This window comes from Microtus oregoni, unplaced genomic scaffold (assembly GCF_018167655.1).
Source record: "Microtus oregoni isolate MIOR12 unplaced genomic scaffold, Mior012 000028F_ref0000031, whole genome shotgun sequence".
NCBI lineage: Eukaryota > Metazoa > Chordata > Mammalia > Rodentia > Cricetidae > Microtus > Microtus oregoni.
In genome coordinates, this window is record NW_024543087.1 from 24,972,144 (window position 1) to 24,992,922 (window position 20,779).

Here is a 20,779-nt window from a genome sequence, read left to right on the forward strand (position 1 = left end):
ATCAGGTACCCAGACACCTTGTCTTACCCCATCCTCACCACAGTCACGGAAATGAGTGGTTTCCTATTTACACCAATATGGAAAGCTTGCTTGCGCTCTCTCTGGCTCTTAAGCCATTTTCCCACTGGGAGGGTTCTTTGGGGAAGGTGGGTGGCTGGGTAAGCGTGGGGGCAGAAGATAGGTAGCCCTTAGCCAGCCCTGGAAATAGTAGGGACTGAATAGATGAGAACAAGGATTCAGACCCCGCAGGCTATGAATGGAGTCAATGAGGAAGGAGTTCGATGCAGTTTCTTGTTCAGCTTTGGTACCGGGGACCCTGTTGGGTCCTCCTGATGGCTATGCAGCTGTTTGTCTTGCCCGTCTTCCCACCATGATATATTCTTCCCCAGATCGCCCTGTCTTCAGACTCTATGGTCACTCTCCAGATCCCTCTTTCTATCCATTGGAATTTTAGTGCCTCCTGGAAGTCTTCCTTGAACATTACAGTCGCATTTGTTTTTAGTTGGAAGAACCTGGGCCTCCTCCCACAGTCTTCTCACCTCTGTAGCTGATAAGTCTCTCTAGCTCAAGTGGGGCCCGGGCCCTCCCCACTCTTGGCCACCCCTACAAGCATCATGGGCCATGCACACAGCAAGGGGTCAAGTCCTTCCCATGTAGTTCCTGATCCAGTCTTCATAGCAACTCACATGAGGCAACAGCTCTTCCCATGTAAAGACGAGGCAGTTAGAGACTCAGAGAGGCTGGGCAGTATGCCCAGAGGATTCCACTCTTGAGTAGGTCTCCCTTCAGGCCTGTCATGCTTTTGCTCATGTGCCTTGCTTTTAGCATCTGGAAAGCTGGAGCAAACATTAGGTAAACATTATCCTTGGCATACTTGTGATTAGAGCTAGGTCCTCGCTCCCATGTATTTGAGTAAGACCTGTGTGTGCAGGACATTGTACCTGCTGCAATGGGAGCTGTGTGCAGGACATCATACCTGCAATGGGAGGTGTGTGTGCAGGACATCATACCTGCAATGGGAGCTGTGTGTGCAGGACATCGTACCTGCTGCAATGAGAGGTGTGTGTGCAGGACATCGTACCTGCAATGGGAGCTGTGTGTGCAGGACATCGTACCTGCAATGGGAGCTGTGTGTGCAGGACATCGTACCTGCTGCAATGGGAGGTGTGTGTGCAGGACATCATTCATACCTGCAGTGAGAGCTGTGTGTGCAGGATATCATACCTGCAATGGGAGCTGTGTGACATCATACCTGCAATGGGAGCTGTGTGTGCAGGACATCGTACCTGCAGTGGGAGCTGTGTGTGCAGGACATCGTACCTGCAATGGGAGCTGTGTGTGCAGGACATCATACCTGCAATGGGAGGTGTGTGTGCAGGACATCGTACCTGCTGCAATGGGAGCTGTGTGTGCAGGACATCATACCTGCAGTGAGAGCTGTGTGTGCAGGACATCATACCTGCTGCAATGGGAGGTGTGTGTGCAGGACATCGTACCTGCTGCAATGGGAGGTGTGTGTGCAGGACATCGTACCTGCTGCAATGGGAGGTGTGTGTGCAGGACATCGTACCTGCTGCAATGGGAGGTGTGTGTGCAGGACATCGTACCTGCAGTGAGAGCTGTGTGTGCAGGAAATTGTACCTGCTGCAATGAGAGCTGTGTGTGCAGAACGTTGTTCCTTCCTGACATGGCTAGCCACTAACAAGGCACCTTACCGTATGCCCATTTCTGCCTTTTCTGTTCTATCTTTTGCATGTGTTCTATCTTTGTGGGGCATGTGGAGTCATGGCTGCAGACAGGCCCCTGTGAATCCAGCTCCGTCTTTGCTAGCTTTCATTAGGAGCATGAAGCAGAGTGGCTACAGCTTGCACCTTCTGGGATCTAAGAAAAGCTCAGTGGGGTGATGAAAAGATTTGGGGTTCCTTCGGTAACTCTGGCTGCAGTTCAGGGTTCCTGGCCTCATGGAAGCCCTGAGATCAGAGTCCTCCCGCCTAGGCTGGATTCACCAGCCTGGAGGCCAGCAGTGGGAGAGGAATGCAGTCTTTAGTCTGCTCCTGACAGGGCTCTGGAGGCTCCACCTCCCCAGCTCCACCGGATCAGGGCTAGGGAAGCTGGGGATTAGAGGCCTAATTCCTCCAAGAATCCTGTTTTTCTTAGCCTCATGTGGATTGCTTTTTAGGAAAAGCCCCTCATCTAATCAGCCTGAGTCAACAGCTTCATTTATTTGGACACGTGATGATATGAAACGGGAAACTGCTGTGTTTTTATATCACATATCTGGCTGCCCCTCCAGGATGGCATCAGGAGGGAGATGCTGTAGGCTACGGTCTGGGAGGGGCTCCTGCAGAACAGGAAGCTAGGCCTCAGAGCAGCACTCCCTTGTATTTCATAACGTGAGAATGACCTGAGCGTTCACATACCCAGCTTTCTCTCCTCTTGCTGCTTTTGAGTCAAAAGAAAGGATTACGTCTGTGGATAGTAGGGATGGTTAAAGGAGAATGATAGATGTGGTGGCACAACTAACTCCAGCATTGGGGAGGGGGAGGCAAGGGGATCACGAGTTTGAAACCAGCCGGAGCTACATAGTAAGACTCTCAAGAAGAAATGATACTGGTTATTAATCAACAGCTCACACTTACAACGTGGTGAGTTATATTCTTTTCCGTCTCCTTTCTGTCTCTGCCTTTTCCTAGTCCGTCACCCTTACATGCTCGGGGATAGTGAACATGCCTCTCCTATGTCCCAACCCTTTCTCTTCACCCCACACTGACTTCGGTGTTGACCAAATTACCCAGATTTTCTTCCAGGCATTGATGCATGCAACCCATACTATTTTAACCATAAGATCAAGGGAAAGCACTAACAAGAAAAGCATTTCCGTTTTCCAGACAGGGAAACTGAGGTTCTATAACGTCCCCCCAGTCAGAGCCTGGAAGGAATCGAATGGGTATGCAATGCAAGCCTGTGTGACTGCAGAGTGTCATGGGCAGAGTGGGCCAGACTCTTGTCTTTCTGGCACTTTCCTAACCCCAGCCAGGTTCAGACTTTGGTCTTAGTGAACAAGAGCTTCTTACTGTCTTCTCATCTATCTCCAAGTGCAGGTATTTCTATCAAATGTGTCAGTTGAGATGGACACTCAGTACATTTGGACCAAATGGATGTCACCATGACTAAAGGGGCCAGAGCGGTGCTGGCTGCCTCTGCCCTTCCCTGACCACAATCACAGCCAGCTGAACTGGTTTCCTTACACTGTGTTCTGCCTTGGGCACCCCAGAGCCAGATGGGAATGAGTCAGCACAGTTGCCACCCTTTCCCCGGAGTACAGTTGGTCACTGTTTTCATTCCCTAGACTGTGAGCACTGCGGGCTGTGTTATCATCCTTATTTTTTTTTCCAAATAGGATATTATGAACAACAGCAGATATTAAGGGACAACTATCTTAAGTGGAGAGTCTGAAGAGACAGTTATTGTGCGCTCTTTCTCTCTCTCTCTCTCTCTCTCTCTCTCTCTCTCTCTCTCTCTCTCTCTCATCTTGCTGGCCTTAGACTCACAGTCTTCTATCCCAGTCTACCGTGTGCTGAACTTACAGGCACGCCCGTCCGATTCTTGTCATCTCCTTTATAACGAGGGTCCCAGTAACTTTAGTCCTGCTACACCAGGAACTGCTGTGCATATGTGTGTAAGACCCAGATTTGCTAAGAGTCTGGACAAGAAAGGAATAGGAGAACAGGAAGCAAATGCATTGCTGGGTGCACTAAGAAAACAAATCTCAGTGCTGGGTCTGGAAGTTTCTGAAAAAGGTAATGTTAACCCCTCAAACCATCTCACCCTGCGATTTTTTTTTTTTTTTTTTTTTTTTTTTTTTTGCTTTGGGGGTTTATCAGAGACACCGGGGCCAGGCATGTAGCAGGACTAAAGTTACTGGGACAAAGCTGCAGGCAGGTCAGTGCTCCACAGGGGATTCCCAAGGGCCTGCAGGCAGCCACTGCCACCAAGAACTTCTAAGGCCAAGAAAGGGAAGCCTCGAAGCCAAACATCCCTGCGCGGTCCCAGGCAAATGTGTTCCTCATCAAGGCAGATACAAACAAAGTTTATTAAAAAGCCTCCTAAAAGGACATTCCAAATCACCAGCAGGCCTCCTCGAGGTGACTGCCCGTTCTCTTACGTACTCTTGTTCCAGCCACGCTGGAGTTTTTCAAACACCAAGTCACCCATGTGTCTCGGAAGGAAAATAAACACGCAGCTTGGGGTGACCTGGCTCTCAGTGTGGGCATGCACTCTGTGACACTGCGGCTAGTCGGGGCGATAAGGATGACCCAGGAACGGAGGACACACAGGACACTGAGACCTCTTAGTCTGTGGGGTTTGAACCTCCTCTTTGTACCCTAATAGTGGCCCACCAGGCAGAGGAAGCACCCCCTTGGCTGCAGAAATGGTGGTTTGCTGTAGTGGAGTAATGTCTGAATCGGAAAGGCCTCGGGTCTTTCTGCATTCTGGGCGGGGGGTGGGGGGTGGTTACCTCCAACTAATTGGGATTTTTTTCATCTGTGCAACTGGTGGGTTTTTTTTTTTCTTCAGTAGATTGGAGCGAGAGTTCTCTAGCTGGAGTTAGATTTGGGATTCTTAGAGGTTGGCCCAAAGCGTGTTTTGGGTACTGTGTTAGTTACTTTTCTCAACCAGGGGAGGAACAATTTATTTTAGTTCATGGTGTCAGAGAATTTAGTCCTTGGTTGCCTATCTATGTGCACTTGAGAAGAACATCATGGGGGCAGGAGCGTGTGGTTGAGGAGAGCTCTTCATGGCTGGGCTAACCAGGAAGCAGGAAGGAAGACAGGAAGTGACCAGGAACCCCAAGGGCCTTCTCCCTGTGATTTGCTTTTTTCATCAGAGTTCCATTTTCAAAGTTTCCAGAACCTTCCAAAATGGTGTCTCCATTGGGAACTAGGGATACTTCATACACAGACTAAAACAAGTTCCCTGTGGATCCTGGGGTCTTTGGAGCATAATACAACTTTCTCTTATGAGTGAACCATAGTCTGAGTACACAAGAGGGCTGGTAAGTTAGCAACGGGGAGAAAAGAGTCTATCTCAAGTATCTTTGGTTGCCACTGCCCCTTGTGGCATTTTGGGCATCTCCCCTTCCTAAAATTCCTTCACTTCATGAACAGGATGGCATAACTACTGCCTCCTGCCTTTGGTGTGAATGTCTGTACCAGGATCTAAACTGTTAGCAAAGACTGTGATACATGAGCATAATTATTGTTACCTTTTTACCCACTAAAAATATTTATTACTTTGTGTGTGTGTAAAGGTGTCTGTGACATAGCGTATATGTGGAGGTCAGAGGACAGACAGTTTGAAGAGGTTGATTCTCTCTCCAATGAGGGATCGAACGCTAGGCAGTTTGGGTTGTCAGGCTTGGCACCTTTTCCTGCTGAGCCATGTTGCTTACCCCATTGCTACTTTTTTTTTTTTTCGAGACAGGGTTTCTCTGTAGCTTTTTGGTTCCTGTCCTGGAACTAGCTCTTGTAGACCAGGCTGGCCTCGAACTCACAGAGATCTGCCTGCCTCTGCCTCCCGAGTGCTGGGATTAAAGGACCCCATGGCTACTTTTACTGTTGATCATTCCTATTACATTTGCTTATTCAACATTTTGGGGAGATAAGGAGTGTCCAGAAAGGAAAGGAAGAGTGGAAGAAGAAAGAGGGAGCCCAGAGCAAGAAGGGAAAACTTGATACTGCTGCAAATTCGACTGGCGGGCCCAGAGAGATAGCTCAGCAGTTAAGAGCACGTGCTGCTCTTGCTGAGAATCAGGGTTCAAGTTCCCAGCACTCACACAGTGGCTAACAAGCATCTGCAAGTCCCATTCTAGGTCATCTGATGCCCTCTTCTGGCCTCTGTGGGCACTGCATGCATGTGATACACAGACATGCAGAGGAAACATCCATATACACACACACACAAAAAATAAACCTTAAAAAGGTCTACTTGTAACAATTTATTGATAGTTTCCTATGAACAGATGTTGCACATAGAGACTGGAGCAAGCATCCCTTGTGACAGTTCCGCACTACACATCACAAAGATGGGGAGTGAATCTCAGGGGTTTTCAGGGATGGTCCAAACCCAAGGCAAGGCCAGGAGGAATGAAGACAGGTAGCTTGATGCCACAGCCTGACTCCCAGCCTCTCACATATCTCCAGCTCGGAGGCAAGGGATGCCCTTCCACTAAGGTTTTGGAACACTCACTTCTTTTTGGGAAGAGTCCCACTGGAGCTGCTGACGGCACTCTGGAGAGGTTTGTCCTGTCACAGAGTGGTGTACACAGTCAGGGAAACACGTGGCAAATTTTGGTGATTCTAGTTTCCCTGACTCTAAGCTTGTGATTTTGAACCCTGTTGCCCAAGCTTGCTCCAGGAGAACTTTGCGAAATCCCTGCCTTGTAGGCTGCCCAGAGGGTTCCATCAGCATCTCTAGGAAGGTCAGAGCACCCACATTTCTTAAACACCGGCTGGTCCAAAGAGCATCATCTGGGCCCGAGAACCCCTCATAAGACAACCAGTTGGTACTGAAACTCTGCTCCTATTCACAGAGCAGGTGAGGGTGCTGTGGACTGGAAGTGGAGGATATGTTGAAGCAAGGGATATGCATGGGTGGGAAGGTGGTTAAAAAGGGGAGAGATCAAACACTGCAAAAGGACACATGAGATCAAAGCACAGAGAGCCTGAGTGTCTGGGTGCAGACGCGCCCAAGGTGATGGAAGAGCTGGAATCACAGCAACAGTTGATGGCAAATGACTGAGATATTTTGTTACTGAGGAGATGCCATCAGCATCTCCATGAAGTTTTCTAAGGCTCAGTTCTGTACCCAATTCTTTGCTTAACCCAGTGGATTTCAACCTTCCCAGTGCTGTGACCCCTTAATACAGTTCCTCTTGTTTAGGGTGACTCCCAGACATAAAATTATTTTGTTGCTACTTCAAAACTGTAATTTTGCTACAGTTAGGAATCGCAATGTAAATATCTGGTATGCAAGATATCTGATTTACAACCCCTGTGAAAGGGTCATTTGATTCCCACCAAAGGGGTCGTGACCCACAAGTTGAGGACCACTGGCTTAATCCATCCTTTCTCTAACTAGACTCACCCATGCCAAGGATTTCACTCACCACCTGATTCCCAGGTTCCCATTTCTAGTTCATGTGATTCCTTGGAAACTCAACCCACTCATGATGTGACTCACCTGATATCTTCATTTGGATGGCACCCGGTGTCCTTCAAGACTATCTCCAGCCCATGCTGGCCCTAGTGAATGACATCAGGACTCAGGCTGGACCCTCCCTTCTCCCTCACGGCCTCATCTGTCACCAGTGACTCTCGGTACCTGTTTCCTTGGCACCGTTAAAGACATATCTACCTCTGTCCTCTTTTCAACCATCTAAATTGCCATGCCTCTAGCTAAGCCACCAAATATATATACTTGGCAGTCCATTTATGTTTACGTGATGACTTATGTCTGTCACCCACTTGTTTCTATCTTGTATAAGGGCAGCGACTGAAATCATATGTTCTCTGCACCTTACCCCACACTTAGTAAACACGTGCTGGGTTCCTGAATAAATAACCTTATTTTTCTCTTTCAGCTGCTGTGAGGGTTATTGATATGGTATTTTCTCCAACGTGGGCTGCAGTTCTTCAAGCTGAAACTGGAGGCAATGCGTTCACATGATGACTGACTATGCGTTTCACATGGTCTAGGGGTGTAGGCCTTTGTCTATGAAAGTTGAACGAGGGGATTTGAGGGAACCCAATGCTCCGAGATGAGAGCCAGTCTCACATTAGGTCATGCATATGCGCGCACACACTTGTTTGTGTCCCTGGCAAGCTCTTGTGCACTTACTTGGTAGGCATCTTTATTTGGGGAATTAATTGTAAAACCAACTCCGCACTATTTCTGTGATTATAGAGCAAACAAACAAGAAAACTAATTTGATGCTGCCTGGCTTTCTGGCAAAGGGAAAACTGAAAATAGCATTTTCATGAGCTGCCCTTTGAAAGTGCTTCTCTTGGTCAGAACAGTTCACTGGGGGAAACATGATAACTCCAAACCTACTCCATATTGGTTCCCGCTGGAGGTGACAGATTCTGCTAACTCTGGACCGTGACATTCTGGGTCATCAAGGTTACACCATGCTGCCTCTGCCATCAGAACAGCCCAGTGCTAGCATATCCCTTCTTTCAGGGAAAGGTCATGAGAAGTCTTCTGTGGCATTCTAGTAGAATGGGTGATGGGAAAGACTTGAAGGGAAGTGCTTTCGAGGCCAGGCCCTCTTTCAGATCCTCCTAGTCTAAGATGCGTCTCCAAGGAAACCCCCAGCTTCAGGATGACAACTGATTGCTTTTCTTGCTGTCAAGGGGAAGCCGAGTTTCCCTAAGGCAGAAATCACAGGAATTCACTCAACTTATCTGCTGACTTGTGAGGGTGCTCAGGATTTGCATGGTGAGGGCAGAGGTATAGCCAAGAAGTTGTTAGGAACCAAGTCTGGGATTAGAGAAACTGAGTTTACTTCTTGGATCTGCCACTTCTCCTGGATGAGAATTTGGGGGCAATTTTCTAAATAATATTTAGGAAAATATTTTTTCTCACCCATGAAAAGGAATGATGATACTAGTTATGTTACTATATAAGATTTTATGAGTTGTATCGATTCAGTGGTTCAGCACCTAGCAGCAGGAGATATACCGGAAATTCCTGTTTGTGGATTCCACTACAAGAAAGTTCTCAGGCCTTCAAGTTCACTGCTCATTTGAATAAAAGAAAAATAGAAGCTAGAGGCTACTTCCCTTTGCTGCTGTCTGATGAAAGAAGTCCTCAATTTAGAACCCACATATCTGGCCGACGAAATATCATCAGGAGACATGAGCTGGAACTCAGCATCCCCAGCCAGCAGCCCCTTCTTTGTATATGTATTATAGATCACAGTGCTTAATGCTAATTGTTGTCTCCTTTACTAACTCTTGTTAGGTTGATCTAAGCATATATTTTTTTTTAAACTGGTGGTCAAACCCAGAACCTTTTGCAAGCTAGGTGTATTCTCTTATCGCTGTCCCACGGTCCAGTTCCCCATCTTTTGTTTCTCCTGAGGCAGGGAATTGTTAAATTGCCTAAGATAGTTTGGAACTCAAGATCTTCCTGTCTTAGTGTCCTGAGTATCGAGATTTTGTTTGCCATCGTACCTTCTTTCTTTGGGACTCTTTCTCCTTCAAAGAGGCACATAAGAGAGACTTGTCAGTTGTTCTTGGCCATCAGAGAGTACAGAGCAGGAAGTCCCGCTTATTTTGGGGCTAAAACTCCAACCACCCCATACAGATGACCCCTAATGAGGTCAATACAGCAGAGGCAGCATCCACTCTGAACTGTGCAAGGCCAGGCCCGTGCCTGGTGTGAGCCTGACTGGGGAGACTGAGGAGGCCAGCTGACTCGTACTGACTCCTTAGGCTGCCATCTTGTGGCAACTGCCCTTAGTCCAGTTCTGCCTGCCAGTTCTAATGTCTTCAAAGATGCCCCTCCTTGGTGTCTTACACAATATTCGCCTGTTTTGACATGTGGGGCTCCGAGTCTTAACCTCTTCTAGAGGAGAAAAGCAGAATGGGCAAGACAACTCCAGAATGGGACTTCTCCGCGTAGGTCATTCAGGCCAGCGGTAGCTGCAGGGTGACCAGGCAATGTGTCTGGGGCAGCATGGCACTGGCACAAGGGCTGAGCACTTATTATATATGAGTCTATTTATTCCTAACAACAGCCTACTGAGCTATACCCTGCTTTCCATCCCCACCCGCAACGGGCTCTCACCACGTAGCCCCATCTAGCTTAGAATCTGATATGTAGGCCAGGCTGGCCTTGAACTCACAGAGACCTGCCTGTTCCTGCCTTCTCAAGGCCTGGATTAAAGGTGTGTGCACTGCACCTGGCCTGTTTCCCCCATTTACGGATAAAGAAACCAAGGCACGGAGACATTGAAGCTCAAAATTTTGAAGTAAATTTGTGTTAGAGTTGGAATTCAAAAATAAGGTTTTTCTAACTTTAAAGCCCATGTTCTACCATCTCCTATTGGCCTCCTGCACAGCCCTGGAGGATAGGCTGTGAAGCTGCATACCTGGGAGCCCGCCCTGGCTTAGCCACACTCACTCACTTCACCTCAAAGTGGTGCGTCCTCACAGGGTGGCAGAAAGGACCAAATGAGCATGTCGGTACACTTAGTACAGTGACCAGGACAGGTGAGGCCTCAGAATGGAGGTCTTCCCTTTGGTTTGGAAGGAAAGAAGTGGGGGCTCTTATCTTTCTGCTTGGACCCTCTCTACCTTTGAAGCCTCTTCCTCCTCCTTTCAGCTCCAAAACACTTTTTGTATTAACATCAGGAGTTCCTTGACCCCCGGGTTCATTTCTTCATCGAGTTAGCTAGCTGGGCCTCACAGAAAAGTGGAAAGGCCTTTGAACTTGAACTGAGGAGGTCTTGCTGCTAGTACAGCCTCTCTGAGCCTCAGTTTCCCCATCAGGGAGACAGGAGAGCTGTCCATACCCTGGGCTGATGGGCATGTGTGGTGCATATGCAGCCACTTCCTGATTCCCCATCCACCGTAGACCATGATTAATCAATTGCAGCATCTTCGTTCGTGATCCTGAATGTGGCACAGAGTCCTCCCTCACACATGGAGGCAATCACTGTCAACTGCTTAGAGTTGAAATGACAGTTGGAGCCTCTGGGATATTTCTGGAGCCATTTGCTAAGGACCCTTTTAGCTCTGCCACTGTGGCTCTAGCAACCGTACCCTGTGGTGATGAGAGAGGGAAAGGAGCCTAGGTCTGACCCCTATGACGAGTGTATCTAGCAGCTTTGTCATTTTGGACAAGTAACTTACACTCCCTAAGCTCTGTTTCCTAATTTGTAATTTGGGGGTTTTAACACATGCTCTCTTTCTTGGCATTACCGTGAGACTGAAACCACTGTAGCTTTTTGTCGGTGGGGCCTACACATTACAGCCACACCCTTTGTGTTTAGGACAGGGCCTGGTCCAGAGCAGCACGGTAGAATGTTAAATCTGTAGAAAGAGAAGGAGCCACAAACACATGCAGAATGTCTAGAGAAGCGGTACTCAGTCTTTACGGAATATAAGGGTAGTGACCGGAGCCCTCGCAGCATGTACATTCCAAGGAGCCAAAGGAGATCATCCAGATGGCTGAGGTGGGGCCTGGGTAGCCTGTTTTCAACCGGCCATCCTAGGAATCCTGCTGTAGGCTTCTGTAGTAATAGGAGTGGCGGGGCTGCGTCCCCAGCACCCCGGCCGCCTCGCTAGCTTATGCCCCAAAATAACAACACACAAATTGTATTCATTTAAACACTACTTGGCCCATTAGCTCTAGCCCTTACTGGCTAATTCTGATATCCCGATCAACCCATCTCTAAAACTGTGTTGCACCGGTCTTACCGGGAAAGGTTCAGCATGTCTGACCTGGAGGCTTGCTTCATCACGTGCATCTGCCCGGGAGAGGGGAGCATGGTGTCTCTGAGCTCACTTCCTCTTCCTCCCAGCATTCTGTTCTGTTTACTCCACCCACCTATGTTCTAACCTATCAGGGCAAGCAGTTTCTTTATTTAATTAACCAATGACCTTCCTCCATCAGTAGGCAGTCTGTGGGAAGCCTGGGCTCAGGATGAGGGTGGCAGTTAACACCATTAAGTCGGCCTGCCTTTGTTTTCCAGGAGTGCCTCGCACCAGGGAGGGAGGTACAGGGAAGGATAACTGTGCCTGCTTCTCACACCCTGTTGGCTACCTGAGACACAGGTCCCCAGCTGACAGATGCTCTTAGCTATTACACTCTGGCCTGAGAGGCATGCTCAGAAAGGTCACAAGTAAAACGAGAGCACCAGGGTCTGAGGCCATTCTCAGCTGTCTTGTGAGGATCCTACATAACTCTCCTCAACTTCAGCTACAAGCCCAGATCATGCTCTTTGTGAAGAAACAAGAACAGACTGGCTGGTGAGTGTGTGTGTGTGTGTGTGTGTGTGTGTGTGTGTGTGTGTGTGCTCCCATGCTGATTTAACTGTCTACATGGATCCAAAAACAAGAAGTAGAAAGTAAAAAGCAAATTAACGTCTGGGCCTTTTATTCTTCTTCTCTGCATTCAACAAACAGAGAGCTTTGCAAAGCCCTATTCTGTAGTTGGTTGTTTTTTTACTCTTACTCTTTGGACTCTTTTGCTCTTTATTCTTTTGGGGGACCTGCCACCCAGCTCCCAAATAAATACACGGAGGCTTATTCTTACTTGTAAATGCCCGGTATTAGCTTGGCTTGTTTCTAGCCAGCTTTTCTTAAATTATCCTGTCTACCTTTTGCCTCTGTGTTTTACCTTTTCTGTTTCTGTATATCCTTCTTTATTTCTTATTCTGTGGCTGGCTGTGTAGCTGAGTGGCTGGCTCCTGATTTCCTCCCAGATTTCTCCTTCTGTTTATTATCTCTGCCTGCCAACCCCCACTTATCTTTCCTCCTGCCTCACTATTGGCTATTCAACTCTTTCTTAGCCCAGTCAGGTGTTCTAGGCAGGCAAAGTAACACAGCTTCACAGAGTTAAACAAATGCAACATAAAAGAATGCAACACATCTTTGTATCATTAAACAAATGTTCCATAGCATACACAAATGTACCACATCTTAAAATAATATTCCATGACATCATTCATTAGGTAGAAATGGAAGTCTCTCAACCTGTGCTTCAGCGTGTGCTAAGGCAGCCTATATGGAGATAGCTCTCATCACAGGAACCCCTGCCAGCTCTCTGCTTTCAAAACCAGGACTCAGTGGGCACAGGCTGAAATTCTTCTGGTCTCTTGGTACTGAATTTGGAACACTAACTGATGGTTCTCAACTGACGGCCCCGCATCCCTAGTGATAGTGTCTTGGGTTCTTTGTCTCCCTGAGTTCTGCTGTGGTCTCCTGCCCCGATTCAGATACTCCACTGTGTCTGTTTCTGTAACTCTTCAAACCCTACTAACTCATGACAAATTCACCAGGACCTAGGATAAGCAAGACACCATCAAAATTGGGTTAAAGGAAGCCTAGCCTTAGCCACATGCCTGCTTTTGCTTGGTCTTAGATGGTTAGGAATTTTTTGGAGAATGTTCTTGCTGAAGTAAAGTGTGACACCTGAATGTCCCACTCAATACCCAGACTCCTTTAGGGCTCCCTGCTGCCCTAGCCAGTTCTTCCTTTCTCCCAAATGAAACCAGATGACTGGGGTGGGCAGCAAGGGTAGTTTGAAGGGACCCAGGGAAAGTTGAGCTTCTGATCCACCAACTGCCCCAACCTGCTTCTGAATGGGTTTATCCATGAACAAACACCCAAATTTCTTTTATCTCCCAATCACCCAGAATCTGACCCCTTATTTAGTCCTGAAACTCAGAAGCTAATCTTTTATTTATCTCTACTGTAATCCCACTTCAGGCTCTGTATGGAACATTCCACTTGGGAACAAACTCTAGGATTTCAGAAAGACCCCCAGTTGGGAAAGTATAAGGGTTTAGGAAGGAAAGTAAAACCAGGCTGAGGATGTTTTGGCTCCATGTGTGAGCTGGGGGAAGAATGAAGATCATTTGGGTTCCTGGGGTAGGTAATGAACTTTTTGGGTAAGCTCCCTGATCACTTAGCCACAGAGGATGGGGGAAGAGCAGGGCTGCCTTGCTGAGATATCTCACAGCCTTTTCTTTTTTCTTTTTTTTTCTTTTTCTTTTTGGGGTTTTGAGCAGGGTTTCTATGTAATTTTGGAGCCTGTCCTGGAACTAGCTCTTGTAGCCCAGGCTAGCCTCGAACTCACAGAGATCTGCCTACCTCTGCCTCCTGAATGCTGGAACTAAAGGCGTGCACCACCACTGCCTGGCTTCACAGTCTTTTCTTAATGGCATCTTGGCCCTAAAGCCAGAAAAAAAGATCACTGAAAGTTACTGCTGCTCAGAGTGTAAGTTTTACTCCTGGTGGATCAGGAGCCAAACTGCAGAATCAACGTGGAAGATAGGGACAATGTGGTAGGTAGAGAGAAGGCCCGCCCCTTCTCCCCAACTGCCCAATCTCAGCCAGTTGACAAAAGGAACACGTGGCCTCTGACCGGCTTCTAGAATATCCTTTCTGTTCATTTCCACCTTCATCTCCCATTCATCCCCTCTGCTCTGGTCTGTCACTGGTGTTTCTGAGATTCAGCTTCAAAAGATAGAGATGGGTGGGTCTTTGAGGTCTAGTCTAACACCTTCCCATTTAACAGATGTGAGGTAATAAGAGCCTGAGAAGAGGTGGGGCTTTCCCCACAGAGTCTCATCACTCAAGACAACATAATGGTTAGTTTCTTCCATTGTTCAGATCTGTGTACCTAGGGCTGACTCATTCTCAAGAGGCAAATATGTTCTTGTGACCAACGTTAGCATCTCTTCTGAGTGAGGCCCTATGGCTCTGCCTCTACCCTGGTCTACTTCATTTTTCCTGCCTCTTCATTTAGGATTATCTGATGGTCTCCAGAGAAAGATTTGCAAGCACTGTTGGTGTCTTTCAGTGACCCTAGCTAGGATGTGCTGTATATTAGGAGCCGCAGGAAACTCTTCAGAAGGACGCCTCTGTCCTTTGGGATCTCACTAGAGACCTTCTGTTAGTTCATGTATGGTGTTACACCAGGATTCCTGAGGCATGGTGGCTTCTCAATAACAGGACTTTCTTCATCACTGTTCTGGAATCTGGGAAATCTGTCATCAAGGTACCATGAGAATCTACATCTGATGAGGGCCAGCTTCCTGCTTCATGCATGGTGTTAGGGTTCTCTACTATTCCAATAATGGCTGTCTTCCAATGGGAGGTCTAAGAGTCCAATAGCTGTTCAATCCCATGATGCTGGGTGTCTCCACTGGTCTTCTGTAGATGCCAGAATCCTGAAGAACTAGGCCCTAATGCCGGTGAAGGAATGAACTTGCCAGCGAGAGTGAGGGCAAACAGGCAAGATGCAATCCTTTCCTTTCGTGTTCTTTACATAGGCTGACAAGAGAAGGTGTGGGCCAGATTTCAGGTAGATCTTTTCACCTTCAAAGATCCAGACATAGGGTAGGTCTTCCCATTCCAAACAATTCAATCAAGAAAAGCCTCTCCCAACTAAGGGTCTTAGTTAATCCTAGATGTAGTTGAGTTGACAATCAGAATAGCCAGATCACAGAGTATCTTCTGGAGTGTGGTTACATGGTGGAGAGGCAAGACAGCTCTTTGGGTCTCTAATCTCATACACGAGGGATCCATCTCCAAGACCTAATTACCCCCAGAAGCTCCTTCCTCTTGCTACCAGCATATTGATCACCAGGTGTTCAGCATACAAATTTATGGGGATTATAAGCATTTGGATTACATCAGAAAGAAAGAAAATTGTTAAGATCTGTAAGACCCAGGGCACCTGCCTTAGTCAGTGTTCTATCTTTGTGAAGAGACGCCATGACCATGGCAACTCTGATAAAGAACATTTATTCGGGGCTGGCTTACAGAAGTTTGCTCCATTGTCATCATGGTGGGAGCATGGTGGCATACAGGCAGACATGGTTCTGAAGTAGCTGAGAGTTCTACATCTGGATACAAAGGCAGCAGGGAGAGAGGGTGAGAGAGAGAGAGAGAGAGAGAGAGAGAGAGAGAGAGAGAGAGAGAGAGAGAGAGGGACAGGGAAGGGAGAGAGAGAGACAGAGAGAGACAGAGAGAGAGAGAGAGAGAGAGAGAGAGAGAGAGAGAGAGAGAGAGAGAAATGGGCCTGGTTTGAACTTTGGAGACCTCAATGCCTACCCACAAGGACACCAACAAGGCCAAACCCACTGTAACTCTGGTACACAGGGTATCTGATATTTGACCCTTGAGAACCACTGGTTTAGGGGGGTCATCTTTGAAGTGGACCAACTCTCTGCTCCCAGCAGCCATTACTTTAAAAAAAAATTCTTCTTTCATACAAAACACTCTGACTCAAGTTTCTCTTCTCCCCACTTCCCCTAGATGTCCCATCTCCCCGCTCACATCCCCTCCCCCCAGATCCACTTCTCTTCTTCTGTCCCCTTTCAGAAAAGAACAAGCTGCCCAGGAATCCCAGCACTTTGAAGGAAGAGGCAGGAGGATCTCTGAGTTTGAAGTCAACTTGGTTTACACACAAAGGCTCTGTCTCAAAAAAGGTAAAATTAATTAACTAATCAGTAGAATATAGTATATTCTATTATGGAATTCAAATCTTTATTAGAAATAAATCCTGTCATCTTTTTTAAAAATACAGTTTAGTAAAAAAAGCCAAGCAAAGAATATGGTATCCGGTATGAAACCTAATTGTTTGCAAAACAACATAAATGTTACTTTTTTTTTTTTTGGTTTTTCGAGACAGGGTTTCTCTGTGGTTTTTGGAGCCTGTCCTGGAACTAGCTTTTGTAGACCAGGCTGGTCTCGAACTCACAGAGATCCGCCTGCCTCTGCCTCCCGAGTGCTGGGATTAAAGGCGTGCACCACCACCGCCCGGCTCCCCTAACTCTTATCTTAACAATAATCATAATAAAAATCCACGAAAGATCTAGTGCATTACATTTGTGTGTTATTTATTTATTTAACTATATATTTACTTTGATTGGCCTGGTTCTGACAAAGGTGTTAAAGAGAAACAGGGAGATGAAGTTGAAGAATGATATTGGTAATATTGTAAGTTCATTATTACAAAGAGAAGGGAAAACCCAGAGGCAAAAGGTGGACAGAATAATTTAAGAAAAGCTGGCAAGACAAAAATCAAGCTAAGGCTGGCCATTCATAAATAGAAAGGAGAGAAGACAGAGGAGCACGGGAAGCAGTGAATCACGGGGTAAACTGAAAAAAAAAATACCTTAGGGTTCTATTGCTGTGACAAAATACCATGACCCAAAAGCAACTTGGGGAGAAAAGGATTATTTGGCTTACACTTTAGCATTGCTCTTTGTTCATCACTGAAGGAAGTCAGGACAGGAACTCAAGCAGGGCAGGATCCTGGAAGCAGGAGCCGATGCAGAGGTCATGGATGAAGGCTGCTTACTGACTTTTATCCCATGATTTGCTCAACCCACCTTCATATAGAACCCAGGACCAGCAGCCCAGGGATGGAACCACCCCACCATGGGTTGGGCCCTCCCCTATTGGTCACTAAATGAGAAAATGCCTTAAAGCTGGATCTCATTGAGGCGTTTCCTCAGCTGAGGCTCCTTCCTCTGATGACTCTAGCTTGTATCAAGTTGATACACAAAACCAGCCAGTACAAGAATCAGTTGAGTTTTATTTAATCGGAAATTGGGATGAAACAGTTTGACAAGACTCAGCAGAAGGGGATGGAGGTGGAAGTAATAGCACAGGCTGTTGAGGTGATGCAGGCTGATGCCTGCCTATCTGTGTTTCCATTGCTACCACACAGGTACCACCCAAACCTGATTTCTCTTTTGATGACTCCACCTGTTACTGATCAAGGAATTTAATTTTTTTTTTAAAGACAGGGTAATAGTGTAATAGCCCTAGCAGTCCTGAAACTCACTCTGTAGATTAGGTTGGCCTTGAACTTGGAGTTCTACCTCCCTCTGCTTCCTGAGTGCTGGAATTGAAGGCAAGTACCACCATGCCTAGCTTGATTGTTTTTAAGATGATAAACGATGGGGCAAACAATCTCAAATCTGAAACTGACCACAAGAGAAGAACATGGTTCCCTACTGACTGCCGAGGAATAAAGGCACTGCCCTGCTGGTGGTTTGGTGCCTTCAAATGTGCTGTGGTGGCCCTAAAGTGATTCAGCGGACGGGAAGGATTTAAGGACAAGCTATCCCTTCTGCATTTCACAATCAGTCACAGATCCAACATTCCAGGAGGCCGCCTCCATTCAAGTCAAGAATCTGTCACAACTGTGCAGGTTGTACAAAACAAAGCAGCATGACCATGCTTAGCCCCTCCCTTCCAAGGTAGCAAAGAGCTGTAGAGTCACTGTGGGAAAATCTGTCTGTCTGTTTACCCACCTACATACACATTCAGCTAGAAGAAAACCAGGGCTAGACTGAGCGAGTTCAAGAACAAAAGGATGGTTTATCTAATAAGGGATAAGCAGTGAATTTGAAGAGTTACTATTTTAAGAAATGATCTCAACCCTCATTGTGTGACTTACCGCTCCTCTTAGCTGTTGGGAATGGTAACTGGGGATCTGGCGTCTGCTTCTGTCACCCTCGCCCTCTAACTCATAGCTACCATGCAAGAGGACACTTTCATGACATTGGTTAGGCTGCTGTCCAGATCTGCAACGCCTGCTGGGAGATCTACTGCCTGGAACATGACATCCAAGCTGATGGCCAGATGCCAAGTGACAAGACCATTGGGGGAAGACGACTCCTTTAAAGCCTTCTTCCGTGAGACAGGCATTGGCAAGCATGTGCCCTGGGCAGTATTCATAGATCTGGAACTCAGAGTTGGTGATGAAGTTCACACTGGTTCCTACTGCCAACTCTTCATCCCCGAGAAGCTCATCACAGGAAGGAAGATGTTGCCAATAACTATGCAAGTGGACACTACACCATTGACAAGGAGATTGCTGACTTTGTTTTGGACCAAATTTGAACACTGGCTGACCAGTGCATAGGTCTTTATGGCTTCTTGGTTTTCCGCAACTTTGATGGGAAACTGGCTCTGGGTTCACCTCCCTGCTAATGGAGCATCTCTCTGTTGATTATGGAAAGAACTCCAAGCTGGAACTCTCTGTTCACTTAGGACCCAGGTTTCCATTGATGTGGTTGAGACCTACAGTTCCTTTCTCACCACCCACACCACTCTGGAGCATTCAGATTATGCCTTCATAGTAGACAATGAGGCCATATATGACACCTGTTGTAGAAACCTTGATATTGAGCATCCAACCTACACTGCCTTATTACCCAGATTGTATCTGCCATCACTGCTTCCCTCAGATTTGATGGGGCCCTAAATGCTGACCTGACAGAACTCCAGATCAACCTGGTACCCTCTCCCCATATAGGGAAGTGCCCCTTTGGCCACATATGCCCGTCATCTCTGCTAAAAAAACAAGCCTACTATGAGCAGCTTTCTGTAGCAGAGATCACCAAAGCTTGCTTTGAGACAGCCAACCAGATGGTGAAATGTGATCTTTGCCATGGTAAATACATGACTTGTTGCCTGCTGTACCATGGTGATGTGGTTTCCAAAGATGTCAATGCTGCTATTGCCACCATCAAGACCAAGTGCAGCATCTGGTTCGTGGATTGGTGGCCCACTGGCTTCAAGGTTGGTATTAATTACCAGCCTTTCCCTGTGTTACCTGGTGGAAACCTGGCCAAAGTTTAGAGAGTTGTGTGCATGCTGAGCAACACCACAGCCATTGCTGAGGCTTGGGCTCTCCTAGATCACAAGTTTAATCTGATGTGTGCCAAGTGTGCCAAGTGTGCCTTTGTGCTTGGTATGTGGGTGAGGACCTGGAAGAGGGGGAGTTCTCTCAGGCCCACGAGGACATGGTTGCCCTAGAGAGGGATTGTGAGGTTGGTGTGGTGAGGAGAGGGTGAGAAAGAAGGAGAGAAGTATCTGTCTGTTCTTTTGTTTGTTTATTTGTTTTTGGTTGTTGGTTTTTTTAAGACAGGGTTTCTTTGTGTATAGCCCTAGCTGACCACGCTGGCCTTGAGCTCAAAGAGATCCTCCCGCCTCTGCCTCCCAAGGGGTTAAAGGTGTGCCTCACCACTGTCTGGTCCAATCCATTCTTTCAGCTCCTGTATCATGCCAAATTCCCAAAACTTCAGCTTCAATATTAGCTGGCAGACACCAATGGTTCTAATCATGTTATTTTCCTTCTTCATGTGTATCTGTAAGGTTTTCCCATGATGTCTCAAAGAGAAAGCTTTAAGAAGAGGCTGCCTGGGATAGGTGGCAGAAGTCAGCCAGGCCTCAAGGTGGGGGCTGCTATGATGGACAAATATGCGATGGAGAGGTGGGAAAGAGAAAAATGAAGCTGTCTGTGTGCTGTGGAGAGGCGGAAATGGGGACGAATTGACAGCAACGGGCTTGAGAGAGGGCTGTGGTCGACAGCGGGACACATTGCTGAGTAGGGTTGAGCAGGGTGGTGTGCAGCAGGATCTTCCTGACTGAGCAATGATGGAGGCCTGAGATGAGGAATGGTTCCCTTTCGGCATTGTGCTTCCTCGAAGGACCACCTTGGTCCATGATGCCGCCAGAGGCCATGTTGGTGTCTGCTGCCCCAGGCTGTGATGAAGCCTGAGTTCCATGTGGACATTCATGGACGGTACTGCTGACTGAGGCCATGTCAATATCAATGGGTCTTGCTGCTGCTGGGAGCCACACTGATGTGAACGGCCTGCATTGACCCCAGGGGACATGGTGATGTTCAGGTCTGTGCTGCCACGGGGGGCATGTCTGGGTCTGAGGTTCTACTGCAGCCCGAGTCTGTGGTGGTCCACGTTACCATCAAAGGCCATGCCATGTCCACGATCTGTGCTACAGCCTGAAGCTGCATTGATGTCTGTAGCTTATGCTGACACACAAAGCCATGCTGATGTCTATGGTCTGGGCTGCCTCCAAGGGCCTCTTTTGGGTTAGTAATTCTACAACAGTTGGAGCCTGTGTTCGTGATCTACAGAAACCATGTGGAAGCCCAGAATCCATGCCCCAGCTGACCGTACACAGCAAGCAAACTTTTTTTGAGGAGTTTTCCACTAAAT

The 20,779-nt window shown here is 47.3% G+C and overlaps 1 pseudogene; it reads left to right on the plus strand.

Moving 5' to 3' along the window:
* Positions 1-17,359: 17,359 nt before the first annotated feature.
* On the plus strand, positions 17,360-20,566 carry LOC121464544 (annotated as a pseudogene).
* The last annotated feature ends 213 nt before the right edge of the window (positions 20,567-20,779 follow it).